General features: G+C 37.1%; 1 long non-coding RNA gene across 1 annotated transcript in view; it reads left to right on the top strand.

The window, feature by feature from the left end:
• LOC117074818 overlaps positions 1 to 14,194 on the top strand; it is a 43,163-nt gene extending 28,969 nt beyond the window's left edge. Inside the window, exons 3-4 of the long non-coding RNA XR_004433717.1 lie at positions 5,317 to 5,543; positions 14,005 to 14,194. This is a non-coding gene — a long non-coding RNA (uncharacterized LOC117074818). The remainder of the gene's footprint in view (positions 1 to 5,316; positions 5,544 to 14,004) is intronic.
• The last annotated feature ends 538 nt before the right edge of the window (positions 14,195 to 14,732 follow it).

The raw sequence follows: 14,732 nt of genomic DNA, 5'->3' as shown, positions 1-14,732 counted from the left end.
TCCCTTAGAACCTAGGTTACCCATAGCAATCAACTTATGTAGGTGTCCCTTCAAGTCCAAACAAAGTGTGAGCATCCTCTCAAAACTGAAATTTTGACTAGCTTACCCCACAAAGCCTGAGTGTACCCCCAAAAGGGTGAACAAAATCTGCCAAGTGCAAGTGTAATCCACAAATGGGTACCCTGTGGAGCCAGATGGGAAGGCTCTCTGAAGAAAATTAAGTTGCTGAGACCTCAGCTTAAAACAGGAGATCCTGGATCTGAGAGGGTCTATCTGATTCCTCCCCTGTGCAGTAGGGAAACAACTGAACATAAAGAGCTCATGTAGGGGTCAATGTATTGGTCTGGTTGGCATTGGGAATGAGCTTGGCGCTGCTTCAAATCCAATCCTTGTCACTATGAAATGTTAATAAAATACCTGAGATGTGCACAGACAAAAGGGAAATTTTGTTTTCTAAAAGCAATGTACAGATTGGGAGGATGCAGTCTTTTCAAGTGTGCTCTGAGCAGGAGTAGGAAAGTAGATTATAAATGCAAAAACCGTAGAATGAGGGAATCAGTTGCTAGGTCTAGATTGGAGGCCTTTAAACAGGACATCACAATTATATTTACTGGCTGGCTTCAGGTCGTCTGTTGGTGGTCATTTGGGGAATTTCCAGCTGCAGTCTATCTCGACACAGAAAACAAGAACTAGTTTGGCTTGTCCCAAGGGAGGTCCTGTGACACCTCTACATTTTTCTGAGAATACAGAATATACGCTCACTCTCTTATTCAGCTGTGGCTGCCTGGTTCTGTTTTAATGCCTAGATGGCAGTATCAACCCATCTGGGGCGTCTGCCGGCTTCAGTGGGGGAGACATGGCAGGGCTTCAAGCCCCATGGAGCCAGCGGGGACAGGGAATAGGTGACCCAAGCAGGAACATCATGCCTACCAATCTGGCACTGTAGGAACCCATGCTCCTGGGCACAGCTGCAACCACCCAGCGGTGGCTCCGGACCCAAGCATCCCTTTACTCTTGGGGGCCCAAGAAGCCCCCTGCCCTCACATGCTCAGAAGTGTCTGCTCCTGCTCCCTGACCTCTTCTCACTCCCTGTACCTGCTCCAAGGCAGAGCAAAGTCGTGACAAAGCCCAGGTGCTGTCGCAACCTTGTCAGGTGTGTGCATACTTGGCGTGGTGCTGACACGCCAGCCCCATGCTGCCTTGACCCCCTTCAGATTTTGGGCGTCATTGACCACAGGAGGGAGTCCAGGGGGCTGAAGGCAGCGCAGTGTGGGCCTGAAGATGCCTCATTGGTGCTGACAACCTGGGCACTGTGGACAGCATGTTAATGACTGTGGGGGGGCAGACAGGTTCCTAGGTGGGAAGGAGCAGGTCCGTGGTGAAACCACACCTTCAAGCCAGGGAGGCCTGAAGCCTGGAGGCTGGGCTGACAATTCAGGGTGAAGTCCATTACCCAGAGTGCGAACTTTCTGCATACCTTTCGGCCAATTGAGTGGTGCTTTCATCAGACCCGCCCAGGGCCACCCATGGACCAATCAGCATGCACTTCCTCCTTTCTGAGCCCACAAAAACCTCAGACTTAACCACACTCAGACTCTCCTTGGAGCGACCTGCCTGTGGATATGAACTACCAACTGCAGGTCTGGTCTCTGCTGGGAGCTATTCTGTCAGTCAATAAAGTTCCTTTCTGCTTTGCTCAGCCTCCAGTTGTCTATGTAAGCTCATTCTTCCTGGACTCCGGACAAGAACTTGGGACCTGCCAAACGGCCGGAACTAAAGGAACTGTTACACGTTCCTGGCCAGCTCAGCAAGCTTCGGGTGATGACACGTTCCTGGACTGCAAGAGTGAAGAGCAGCAACCCTTCTGGGGTCCCAGACTTCGAGATTTCCCCAAGCCACAGCTGCTGTAACACTATAGCCCTCCCGCCCTCTGCCAGCATGGGGTAGCTGCCGTACGCAGTAGAAAGCAGCAGCGAGGCTAGGCCAGCCGAGGAGCCATGAGCCAGAACAGGATGGTGGAACTGAAAGAGCTGTAACACAAATGGGTTGAAACATGTCCCCTCTGAAACTCACCTTCCTCCCTGCTCATCATGCTGCAGGTGACGAGAAGGGGAGAAGAGCTGTGGCCACCTTCTGGGAACTCAGACCTCCGGGCTCCCCGAGGCAGGGCTATGACACACTATAACGCCCTCTTTGGGTCTCTGCAGTTCCTGGCATCTCTAAGCTTTCTGGCGCCACCACATTCCCCTCATCCAGACACCAATGTCCATAGTGGAAGCTGCTTGCAGCCCATCTCATCCAGCTGCAGCCTCACATGGAGTCAATGCCTGTGCTAGTGGCTGGAGCTGCCTCCCCACCACAGCAGCCAGTGTGCCTGGCTGTGTGCATTGGCCGGACCCCATGCTTGCTCGCTCATACACCTCTCGCTATTCAGTGCTTGACTCGCCATTGGCAGGTGTAGGATCCAGGCTGGTAGCATGAGCTGAGCACAGCCTGCTAGGCCGAGTGGGTGGAACAAGCCCAATGGGCAGGAACAAAACTCATGCAGAGGCACTGCAAGCCTAAGAGGTTTCCAGCTGGTGAAGCAACACCCTAAGGATCCTGTTACATTAATGAGCACGTAAGTAAGCCATGGGCAGTCCTTTTTTTTTTTTTTTTTTTCTGTTAGCTGGGGGCATATTTAAAAAAAAAAAAAAAAAAGGAATCTAGCTTTTGGCTACCTCTGTTCGCTTTAGAACCTTTCTATGGTTTGACTGCTTGTCCTGGCCAAAATTCACGCTGAAGTTTAATTGCCATTGTAATTGTATTGAGAGACAGGACCTTTAAAATGTGTTTAGGTATGAGAACTTTGCCCACATGAATAGGCTAATAACACTATGAAGGGAGTGGCTTCCTTTTTGTGAGTGCTGGTTCACCTCCTCTTGCTATCTCTCTGACACTCTTTTTGCCCTCTGTCATGTAATGCTTCCTGCCATGTTAAAACATGGTAAGAAGGCACTTGCTAGATGCTGGCACCTTGATATTAGACTTCCCAGCCTCCAGAACTGTGAGCCAATATGTATCTGTTCATTATAAATGACCCAGTGTGTGGTACTCTGTTACAGCAGCATGGACTAAGACCGGAAGCATAACACTTCTAGACTTTTCTGTTTATTATTTTGTGTTTCTTTCTGAATTTGGCAGATTTTTTTATTTTAAAAATGAATACAGTTTTTTAAAATCTTATATTTTTTCCATTGTTTTTTTTCTTGTCAGTAATTTTTATCTTTGTATATTTAATAATGATTACTTTTGTCAGTAATTATCAGAAATACAACCTCCATATACTTAAAGTGTTCTAAATTGAGAATTAGAAGCAACTGAAATTCATGCACATTATTTTTTATGAAAAACAACTAACCAATATTTTTACCTAAAAAAAAGTGCCCTTTTTTTCAGATTCCATGATTATAAAGGTCAATTTTCAATACCACCCCCTACATATTTTCAATCCCATGCACGTACATTTCAAATAAATTCAGGTAATTTTGATTATAAGCTGTCATTATTCAAGTATATGTTTCTAAATTTTCTAAGTTGCAAAATTGATAACAACAGAAATGCCTTTTGGAAAAATGTAGAATTTTAGAAATTGAAAGTACCTTCATTTGTATTATAGTAATGGGAATATTCAAAGTATTGTCTTATGTAATTTCTGCTCATTCTAGCCTATTCTAATTTTTTTAGGATTCATTTGTGTTTAATACACTTCACTCAAAACTATTACCCACTAAATATGAGTATAGGCTTGTAATTTGAGAAGAAATAAGTAAACTCTATCTTTAAATTGTAATGGTACACATTATTTTATATTCCCACATAGACTAAATTATATATCTATAAATCTATCTATAGATCTGTATATCTATATAGATATATAATTTATATAATGTATATATGAAGGAATTTTGGCTCTAATGTTCTTTGAACTCACTATTGAGTATGTCTCTTTGAGATATTTGAGCAGTAATAACATTAATAATAAATTAACCTTCAATTATTCTTAGATCACTATGCTCAGTAAAAGAAGCCAGACACAAAAGAATACATACATAATTTCACTTGTATGAACTGACAAGAAAAAGCAAATCTGAAGAGGCAGAAAGTAGATTAGTGGTCACCTAAGAAGAGGGATGAGAAATACAGAGTCACGATAAATGGGCACAAGGTTTCTTTTTAAGGTGATTGGGATGTTCTAAAATTAGATTCAGGTGTTGTGTGATGATGTGCTATAGAATTCTATGAATATACTGAATTTATTGAGTTGTACATTTAAAATGGATTAATAAATTGTGTGAGATACACAGTGTATCTCAGTAAAGTTACTGAAATTATTTAGGGAAGTTTAATTATAAATCTTTGATAGTAGACTGGATAGAGAGTCTGTCTAGAATACAATTAAAAACAATAAGACATTGGAAACTCTAAAGTAATAAAAATATAATAAACTTTAAGTGAATTTATTTCTAAGATCTATATATAACATAATTCAAAATAATTCTATAAAATAATACATCTAATCATAGTTTTTGCATTTTCTAAGCATGGTTATTTTGCTAAAGAAATTTGATGTGAAATAATGTGATATAAAAAGGGAATACTTGGTTTATGGTTTTAGGTTGAAAGCACTGCTTCACTATCTATTGGTTATATAAACTTCAACAATTTATTTAAATTCTCTGCATCCTAGTTTCTTCATCTATAAAATGAAAATAATATTCCCATCTCACATTGTTGAAATAAGCCAAAGAAGATAAGATAGGTAAAACATATCACATCTTTTGTGGGAAATAGTAAGGATTCAGTAAACAGTTTCAGATCTGTCAGAAATATTTTGGCAGCTAGGAAAATAAAACTGGATTTTTGAACCCACATCAATGTTTGTTTTATTTTTCCCTCTAATAAACGTGGAGATAGATCTAATACCCTTCTCCTATCTTTTATAATAGTTTTCTCACTGTATGCAAAAATAATGCCAGCATTGTTTTCTTAGTTAAAAAATAAGTTAAAACAGCTATTCTGCCTTGTCAGGCTCAATATTACCTACCAGACTGAATATTAACACAAAGAGGGTTGGGTTTTGAGGTTGTTGCTGTTTTTATTTAAGTTAGACTTACAGAAAGGATGCAGCAATATATCATATTAAAACTCGATTGTTATTGAATTGTTTAATGCTTTCTACTAGCTATATGTGAATATGTTTGATGTAAGGACTCCATGAGAAATCAAAAGTGCTGAGGCTCTCATTTCAAATTTTTGTTTCTCTTGGGCAAACAGGCACTACAGTTAATTTCAACCATTGGCAGTAAACAACTTTAACATAATGACTATTAGGCAACAATCATTTTAAGAAAGCTTCCCGGGTGACAGAGCCTGTGGTGACAGAAACTCATTGAAAAAACTAAAGCCACAAATACAAAGAAAGTGCAACTGAGCCCTATGGATTAATGAGATACACAAATGCAATTCAGAAGTACAAAACTTCACAGCTTGTTTTACTATGTGTGAGTCTATTAACTATGTCATTAAATTTGAAAGCAAACCATTGGCTAGTCTTTCTCCCTATATCTACGTGTCTCTAAATGAAAATAAAAAAAAAATATTCAATTATAAAGTCTCAGAATATTCTAATGTGGGGAAAGAGGTACTCTTTTCCCTTGATGTTTCCACCACTGTTTTTCTTAGAAAATCCCAAAGAGATTTTGTAATACAGACATTAAATTGGTTCAGATATGGTAATGCTGCATTTCAATACTTTTTATCTTTTGTGTACTCAGAAATATTGAAAATCAAACACTTCTAAGCACTTTTTTCTTCTGTTCCCACAACGATACTTTAAACTGTTTTATGGCTTCTAGGCAAGGTAATATTGTGGGTGCTCTGTGCTATAGCCTTAGGCTCAGAATACTCTGAGTCCTTCAATTTTATCCTTCAAAATTGTTCAAACTGCCTCAATGCTTTGTTGAGCAGCAGCATTGGCTCTCCTTTTCAGGCTCAACCATTTGAGCATCTCCAATAATGAGAAATTTCTAAACTTTTAAACAGCATGTTGCCTATGACACATAACATATGCAGATCTCATTTGGGGTCACATATGAACACTTCTGCTGAAGCTCTTCAAAAGATTATAATGAGCCAGAATCCCAAATCCAAGAAATAAGAAAATAAAAATAAAGGCAAGACTGAAATCCTATATGTAATTTTGCAGGGAATATGGATATTATTTATTACATATTATCCTATCTCTAATTGACATGCATTTGATGAACTGAAATGATCTATGTATTATCATTATTGAAATTATTTTCCTCTGAACACATTTTCATGCTTGATTTTTGGAGTATTGGACTAATACCTTTTGTATTTTCCTATAACAGAGCATTTAAAATACTGAGATTGCACATGTACATTGTAATAAACATGAAAGTTAGAGTGGTTGTCCTTTACCATAAGTGTGCACATCATGGTGGCAATAAAGATAATAACAAAGATGCATTATGTTTCAACAAACGTTGAATTAGGAATTTTCAACTAGCTATCTTATTTAGCAAATTCCCTGGGTATACTTGTTTGGCTAGGGGAAGTTACATCATCCGAATAAGTTCAATCAGAGTTTTTTTGGGGGGAGTAGTGGGAGGGGATCTGGAATTGGGTTGGGACACATTGCAGGAGCAGAGGATAAAACCTAGTGGGGTAGTTACCAGACACTACATCTGACCCATTTATGTTTTTCTTTTGTGCAAGAAAAAAAATATAGATAATGGGAGAAATAAAGCAGACAGGGAAAATGAAATACATAAGAAAAAAAAAATAGCCCGGGCTCTGGGTTTCTGATGATTTTCTAGTTTTTTTTTTCATTTGTGAGACTCTGCTGTATTTCAATTAGATGAGATATTTAAGCATAGGTTTTCCTCCCTTACATTAGCTTTGGTTCTCTTATTTTTATTCTATAAAACTTTCACTGAAGCTAACATTTTGATTAGCTGTACATACACGCACACATACATACACATACACACACAGTCATGCATCACTTATGGAAGAGAATACATTCTGAGAAATGTAGCTTTACAAAATTTTGTCATTGTATGAACATCCTGGAGATTACATCCACACACCTAGATGGTATAGCCTACTACGCAACTAGGCTATATAGTATAGACTGTTCCTCTTAGGCTACTAATATGTATAGTATGCTACTGCACCAAATACTGTAGGTAATTGTAACTCAATGGTATTTGTCTATCTAACCATTATAATGTACAATAATATATAGTAGTATAATTATGGGACCACCATGGTTTATATTATCCATCATTAAAGCGTCATTATTTAGCATATGTCTGTTCATATATATACTGCTCCCATCATTTCAGCTAACTTACCATTGTGCCCCAAAGTAGACTTTAGTTAATCAGTCCAAAGTAAAAGTATAATAAAGACAACAGCCAACAAAACCAGAATGGTCAACATTCAGAGAATATATTCATCATTCATTCGTTAATGCATTTGAGATAGTGAATAAGTCCCATACCACTTTTTGTATGTTCGTTTTCTAGGTTTCTAAACTGTTCATGTAGATATTAAGTCATATAAGTTATTTGAATTTTGTTTAGCCTTGTCATAAAGGCACATAGTGGTTTCTTATATATTGCCTGAAGAGGCTAAGTGGGGTAAGAGGGAGTAAACTGGTGAGGTGCTTTTGCAATCAGACATCCTTGCATTTACACACACACACACACACACACACACACACACAGACACTATTCAAATATGAATATATATAGATAAATTTTATGGAGTAGAAAAGTTTTCACTGCTTTAAAATAATGTAAAAAACGTTGACTTCTTAAGATCTAAAATGTTTTCTGTGTTCAGTTTATATGATATGAAGAGCATAGATGTAGACATACACAATATTTATATAACCCGAATGATTGAAAATAAAAGATTTGAAGAACAAAACAGAGGCCAATGCCCATCAGTAGAAATTTTATATATGTAAATCTCTCCATGTTGGTTAGGAGAAGGTTTTGAAATTAGGAATAGAAATACAAGAATAGCTAGAGAGCTTGTTTGAATCATCAAGAAGTATAATCCATTTAAGACTTCTGACCAGGAGTAGTTTTAAAAATAAAATTTGTTCTTTTTTTATTTTTTTTTTTTACAGCTAAGACCTAGAGGTTTTTCTGGTCATGATAATGCATAATTAACTGTTTTTTTCACAGGTTTTTGAGAGACACTCAAAACAGTGGTAAATAAAAGTAAAATAGAGCATTTTGCAATTAAGATAGCAAGTGCTTCTATAAAATAATTGAATATTGAACAAATAGCAAAATGTCTTTTTTCTTTCAAACTTCATACAATTAAAAAGAGCTAATAAAACAGATAAATAAATGAGAATGACATTGAATATTTAAAATAAGTTTTTTGTTAACAAAGGAAAAAGAGCATGAGATGACATCATGAAAGATAGTAGAAGAGGAAGCTCCAGGAATCAGTCCCTCCACAAAACAACGATTGAGCTGCCAAGAACTGTTGGATCAACTATTTAAGAAATCTTGAGCCTAGGCAAACATTGTACCATTTAGGGGTCTACCTGATGAAGAAAGAGGCTAGTAAATTTGAGTGAACTTTGGCTTTTTGTGTAGTTGCTGACATCCCCACGGGCCAGTCAATCATGAAGATGGTGCCCCATGTTCATCACATGGCTGCTTGATGCCAGGGTGCACAACAGGCATTTTGTCCTTCCAAAAATAAGAGTTTCTTATTTTATTCTCTGTTTTTGATCACTGAGAAGCCAGCACTGTTGTTTACACCTCTATGAACTGAATCAGCTTCCTCAGAGGCATCAGTCTAAGGAATTTAAAGACACAGAACAAACATTTTTCTTTTTTTTTTTTTTTTTAATGGATACAGGCATTAAAGTTAAATCTCTGTCAGATCACTGGCTGACCATGGAGATAATGGTACAGTGACCTCAGTGACAAAATATGACAAGAAATGTAGTTCTTGAAATAAAATAGTGTAGAAAAGTCCGTAAATTAATGGACCACTGGAGTCTTCAACAAATAACAATAGCAATTCTTTTCAGAATTACATTACCATGTTTAGAAGGTCACTTAATAAACAAAACACTTACAAAGCATACAAAGAAACAATAAAGTAAAGCTTATTTGTAGGGGAAAGAAAATAAATGTACAAATACCAGGAGAAAGACTAGACATGGGTCTTCATAGACAAAGATTTCAACTGTCTTTAAAGTGCTCAAAAAACTAAAATAAATCGTGGACAAAGAACTAAAGAAAATCAGGAGAATGATGTAAGAACAAGTAGAGAATATCAACAAAGAGATAGAAAGTAGAAAATGTATTTATTGTAATGTAATTCTGATGCTAAAACACATAATAGCTTAAAAAAAAAAATCAAATGAATTTGACAGCAGGTTTGAACAGGCAGAAGAATCAGTGAGCTTCCTGACAGAATAGTTAAAATTACCTAGTATGAGGAGGAGAAAGGAGAAAGAAAAAAGAAAAATGGGCTAGACGTGGTGGCTCATGCCTGTAAATCCCAGCACTTTGGGAGGCTTAGGCGGGTAGATCACAAGGTCAGGAGTTTGAGACCAGCCTGACCAACATGGAGTAACCCTGTCTCTACTAAAACTACAAAAATTAGCCAGGCGTGGTGGTTCATGCCTGTAATCCCAGCTACTCGGGAGGCTGAGACAGGAGAATTGCTTGAACCCGGGCGGCAGAGGTTGCAGTGAGCCGAGATCATGCCTCTGATTCCAGCCTGGGCTACAGAGCGAGACTCTGTCTCAAAAAGAAAAAAAAAAAAAAAAGATAAAATGAATAAATAAAGAGAGCCTAAGGAAACTACCAGACACATTAAGCATACCAATACATGCAATGTGGGAATCCCCCTACCCACACAGAAAAAAGTCAGAAATAGAAGGACAAAGAGAAAATGGTTAAAATCTTCCAATTTTGATAACATGTATCTACATACCCAATAAACTCAATAAACTATAGGAAGGATAAACTCAAAGATCCATCCCAAGATACACTATATTCACAATGTTAGAAGCCAAAGACAAAGAATCTTGAAAACAATGAGAAGGAAGTGACTCATCATGCACAAAAGATCCTTAACCAGAGCCAATTTCTCACCAGAAATTGTGGAGGCCACAGGCAGAAATTTGCATAAGTAACAAGAAACTAGCCAAGACAATGGGGAACATGTCTCCTGGGCATGTCAGGTATGTTCACAACAGTTCCTCCCATCGCAGTACCAGAGGCCTACGGGGGAATTATGGTTTTGTGGGCCGGGCCCAAAACTTCCTTGCTCTGTGCAGCCTAGGGATATGGTTTTCTGTGTCCCAGCTGTTTCACTCCACCTGTGGCAAAAAGGGGCCAAGGTATAGCTCAGACTATCACTTCAGAGGGTGTAAGCCCTAAGCCTTGATTTCCATGGTGTGGTGTTGAGCCTGTGGGTGCACAGAAGTCAAGAACCAAAGTTTAGAAACCTCCGCCTAGATTTTAGAGGATGTAAGGTAATGCCTAGATGTCCAGGAAGTTTGAAGCAGGGGTGGAGTACTCCTGGACAACCTCTGCCACGACAGTGTGAAAGAGAAATGTGGGATCGGAGCCCCTCCACAGAGCCTACACTAAGGCATTGCCTAGTGAGAGGACGGCCACTGTCCTCCAGAACTAGGAATGGTAGCTCCACCAACAGCTTGCACTGTGTGCCTGGAAAAGCCACAGACACTCAACACTTGTCCGTGAAAGCAGTCAGAAGGGAGCTGTAGCCTGCAAAGCCACAAGGGCAGAGTTTCCCCAAGGCTGTAGGAGCGCCCTTTGCCTTCATAGACAGTATTATGATTAAAAGTGATTTGTCTACATTGATAACTAAATCACAAAACTTCTAGTGTTGCAAATAAATAAGATTAGAGGAGAGAGAGGTGGAATTGAGGGAGAACGATATTATATTGTTCTCCTAAAGACATAATTTTGTAAGTACTTTTTGAATACAAATATCTTCTGAAACATAATTAACGTGAAAAATCTTATGACTCTGCTCTACTTATAAAAAAGTCTATATTTAAAAAATCATGTCAAAATAATCAAAAGGTAATTGCCACTTAAGTGGCAAATAATTAATGGGGCTGCATAGGAGTACTACAAAATAATACAGCCAATAAAAAAAGTATAACTGTTACAAACTTCTATTCACTTAAACAACGACTCGGAATATGTAAGCCACATCCCACAAACTAAAAGAACTGCAGTAGGCAGTAACAGATTTTTAAAGTTCTCAATTAGAAACTGAAAGATAAAACTGACACAGTATTTTTAAGAATTCATAGGACTTTAAGCAATGCAATGAATAAAATTTATCTAAACTATATTTTAGAAACTTTCACTTGCAACATACTACAAATTCAACATCGATAAAATCAAGCCATAAAATAGGCCATAAAATAAGATACATTATCTTTAAGATATATGAGCCTGACTAAAAATGCAATATAATTGAAAACTAACTATTAAACAAAGCCTAAATAACTCATTGATTAATAGAAAATCATACTAACTTGTTTGAAGCACTTAGCAATGATTGACAAAGGAAGCACTACATATAAACTTGTATTACAATATAAGTGAAACTTAAAAGAAATTTTAAATTAAAATTTTAAATCCATTTATGGAAAATAATCAATAATATTTAAAATAAGCTCAATGTTTAAATCAGAAGCTATAAAATAATAGCACTATTAACCTTATAAAAGTAATAAAAACTATTAAAATGGAATAAAATAGGAATCCAAATATCAAAAAATTATTTTAGGATACAACAAATAATGTAAAAATACAGCAACATTGTTCAAAATTAAATTCAGAAAACAAAAATATTTAACATCTCAAGCAATATTTTCACATATTAGCCAAAGGATTAACATCCACAATTACAAAAATAATCAATAAAATATCTAAGGAAAAATCAATAGCACAATAAAAAAAATAGGCAAAGGAAAATGTAGAAGATCTATAGTTATTTTCTGAAAACCTTCCAAAAATAAAAACTTTTGAACTTTGCTTGAGAGAGTAGTTGTTGGTGAATTCACATTGGAGTTCTAATTTACACTGTGAAAACCCATGCACACTAATTCCAATGACAAATAGTTGTTGGAGACATTAGTGGGTTAAATTAAGTACATTTACAGGAATATTTGTCATAGCTTTTTGTGGTAATTTTATACATTTGATAATAATTTAAGTATCCATTATTATGGGAATAAATACATTTTGGATATTCATTTAGAAGACTATTCTCTAGTGGTTAAAATATAAGAACTGAATCTAAATTCTTTCTAGATAGTTCTCAAAATGAATAGTATTTCATAACCAACAAGTTTTTCTAATATGCCATTTTTGAAAATTTAATTAAATAATTAAAATATTGTACATTATATAGAAATATATGTATTAAAGTACTTTAAAGGGCCATACACATCCAAATTCATAAAAGTGGTTAGCTTTAAGAATGAATGCAATGAAACAAGGTTATGAAGACAAAGTGTGGAAAAATATTTTTTTTCCATAAAATGTAACCTTAAAAAAGTAAAAGAAAAGCAAGGATGCTGTAAAATTTGGTTTATAACTGAATAAGCATGATTGCTTCAAGTAGAAAAGGTAAATCAGCTGAATACTTTTGCTATTGACCACTACACGTATTAAGTCTTATAAAAAGGAAAATTCATCCGGGCACAGTGCCTCACGCCTGTAATCCCAGCACTTTGGGAGGCCGAGGCAGGCGGATCACAAGGTAAGGAGTTCTATACTAGTCTGTCCAACACAGTGAAACCCGGACTCTACTAAATATACAAAAAATTAGCGGGGTGTAGTGGCGTGTGCCTGTAATCCCAGCTACTCAGGAGGCTGAGGCAAGAGAATCACATGAACCTGGGGAGAGGAAGTTGCAGTGAGCTGAGATTGCCCCATTGCACGATAGTGCAAGACTTCGTCTCAAAAAAAAAAAAAAAAAAAAAAAGAACAGAAAAAAAGAAAAAATATTGATATTGTTTTTTTGTTTGTTTGTTTGTTTGTTTTTGTTTTTGTTTTTTTTGAGGCAGAGTCTCGCTCTGTCGCCTGGACTGGAGTGCAGTGGCCGGATCTCAGCTCACTGCAAGCTCCGCCTCCTGGGTTTACGCCATTCTTCTGCCTCAGCCTCCCTAGTAGCTGGGACTACAGGCGCCCGCCACCTTGCCCGGCTAGTTTTTGTATTTTTAGTAGAGACGGGGTTTCACCGTGTTAGGCAGGATGGTCTTGATCTCCTGACCTCGTGATCTGCCCGTCTCGGCCTCCCAAAGTGCTGGGATTACAGGCTTGAGCCACCGCGCCCGGCCAATATTGATATTGTTAATAGCAAATGTATACCTTTTAGCCTTGAAAATTATTGATATTGTTAGTAGCAATTGTATACCCTTTTCTAGGTTTGATGTTTAAGATGTTTTCTCCCCTCCAAACGTAGGGGGGATCTACAACCACGATTTACCTTCCTTTAGTATCCAGCACCTGTCACCTGACTTCTATTGATTCCAGTGCTTGCCCTCTGTCTAGGGTCTCCTTTCCTAGGAACTACATTTATTCTACGGCTTGGTGACAGAATATGTAGGCATTCGTTTATTGCCATGAACCAAGAGAAAAATTACCTTAGGAAAGTAGACAAGTCTGAGACTTAAATAATAGTCCTTGGCCAGGATAGAAGTTGAAGCTCACACTACAGATGTCATAAAGATTATAAAGTGTAGGTAATTGGGTACCACTTCTGATAATGACTGTGTTTGGTGGTACGTTTGTTTAGCAGCTTCGTTTATATGTAAATTATAGACTGTGTCCAAGAAAAGTATTGACTGTATGTTTGTTTACCAATGCCTATTTTCTTTCTATAACTCTGTTGAAACAGCATTAACTACACATTTGTATTCCCTTCTATTCGATGTTGATTAATTCTATTACATCATACACAAACAAACCAGAAAGAAAAGGGAGGTGTAGAAGGAGGAGGAAAAGGAGAATGAGGAGGTGGAGTATAAGTGGAGAAAAGACATTAAAGTAAATTAAATTACATGGAACAAAATGAAGACATTAAAAGGCATTAAAGTAAATTAGATTACATGGTACAAGATAAAGACATTTGATTTGTTATTTGGGAACTCTATGGTTTTCTGGCAGTTTGTTAATAATTTTCTAATCAAGTAGGCTATGAACCTGAGCCAAGATTGCAAATAATCTCAGTAAATCTGAATGGATGCAACAGAAAAAAATTAGGGAGTAATAAAGATAATGATAATGATAGGATGTGGAACCAGAGGAAGTGGCAATGGTTTACTTTCTTTTCTTAACAGTTTCCTTACTGCACTAAGAATGCACTGTATATATAAATCGATTGTTTTAATTTTTTAAAATTTGCAGTATTTACCATATGTAATACTGTGCTTTTTCCACCTGCATACATACCTAATTTCTACATTATCATGAATTTTCCTTTTACAAACTCAACTACCTTGTTTTTGCTTCACAGCGCATACTTCATTTGTCCTTTTAATTATTCTAACAGTCCTATAGAGTAATGCAATTATATAAACAATGACTAATATAGTTTAAAATCTGAAGTTTGTCATTGGAAAACTA

Source organism: Trachypithecus francoisi, unplaced genomic scaffold (genome assembly GCF_009764315.1).
Source record: "Trachypithecus francoisi isolate TF-2019V2 unplaced genomic scaffold, Tfra_2.0 Lachesis_group5, whole genome shotgun sequence".
NCBI lineage: Eukaryota > Metazoa > Chordata > Mammalia > Primates > Cercopithecidae > Trachypithecus > Trachypithecus francoisi.
This window is presented reverse-complemented; position numbering and strand designations above follow the sequence as displayed.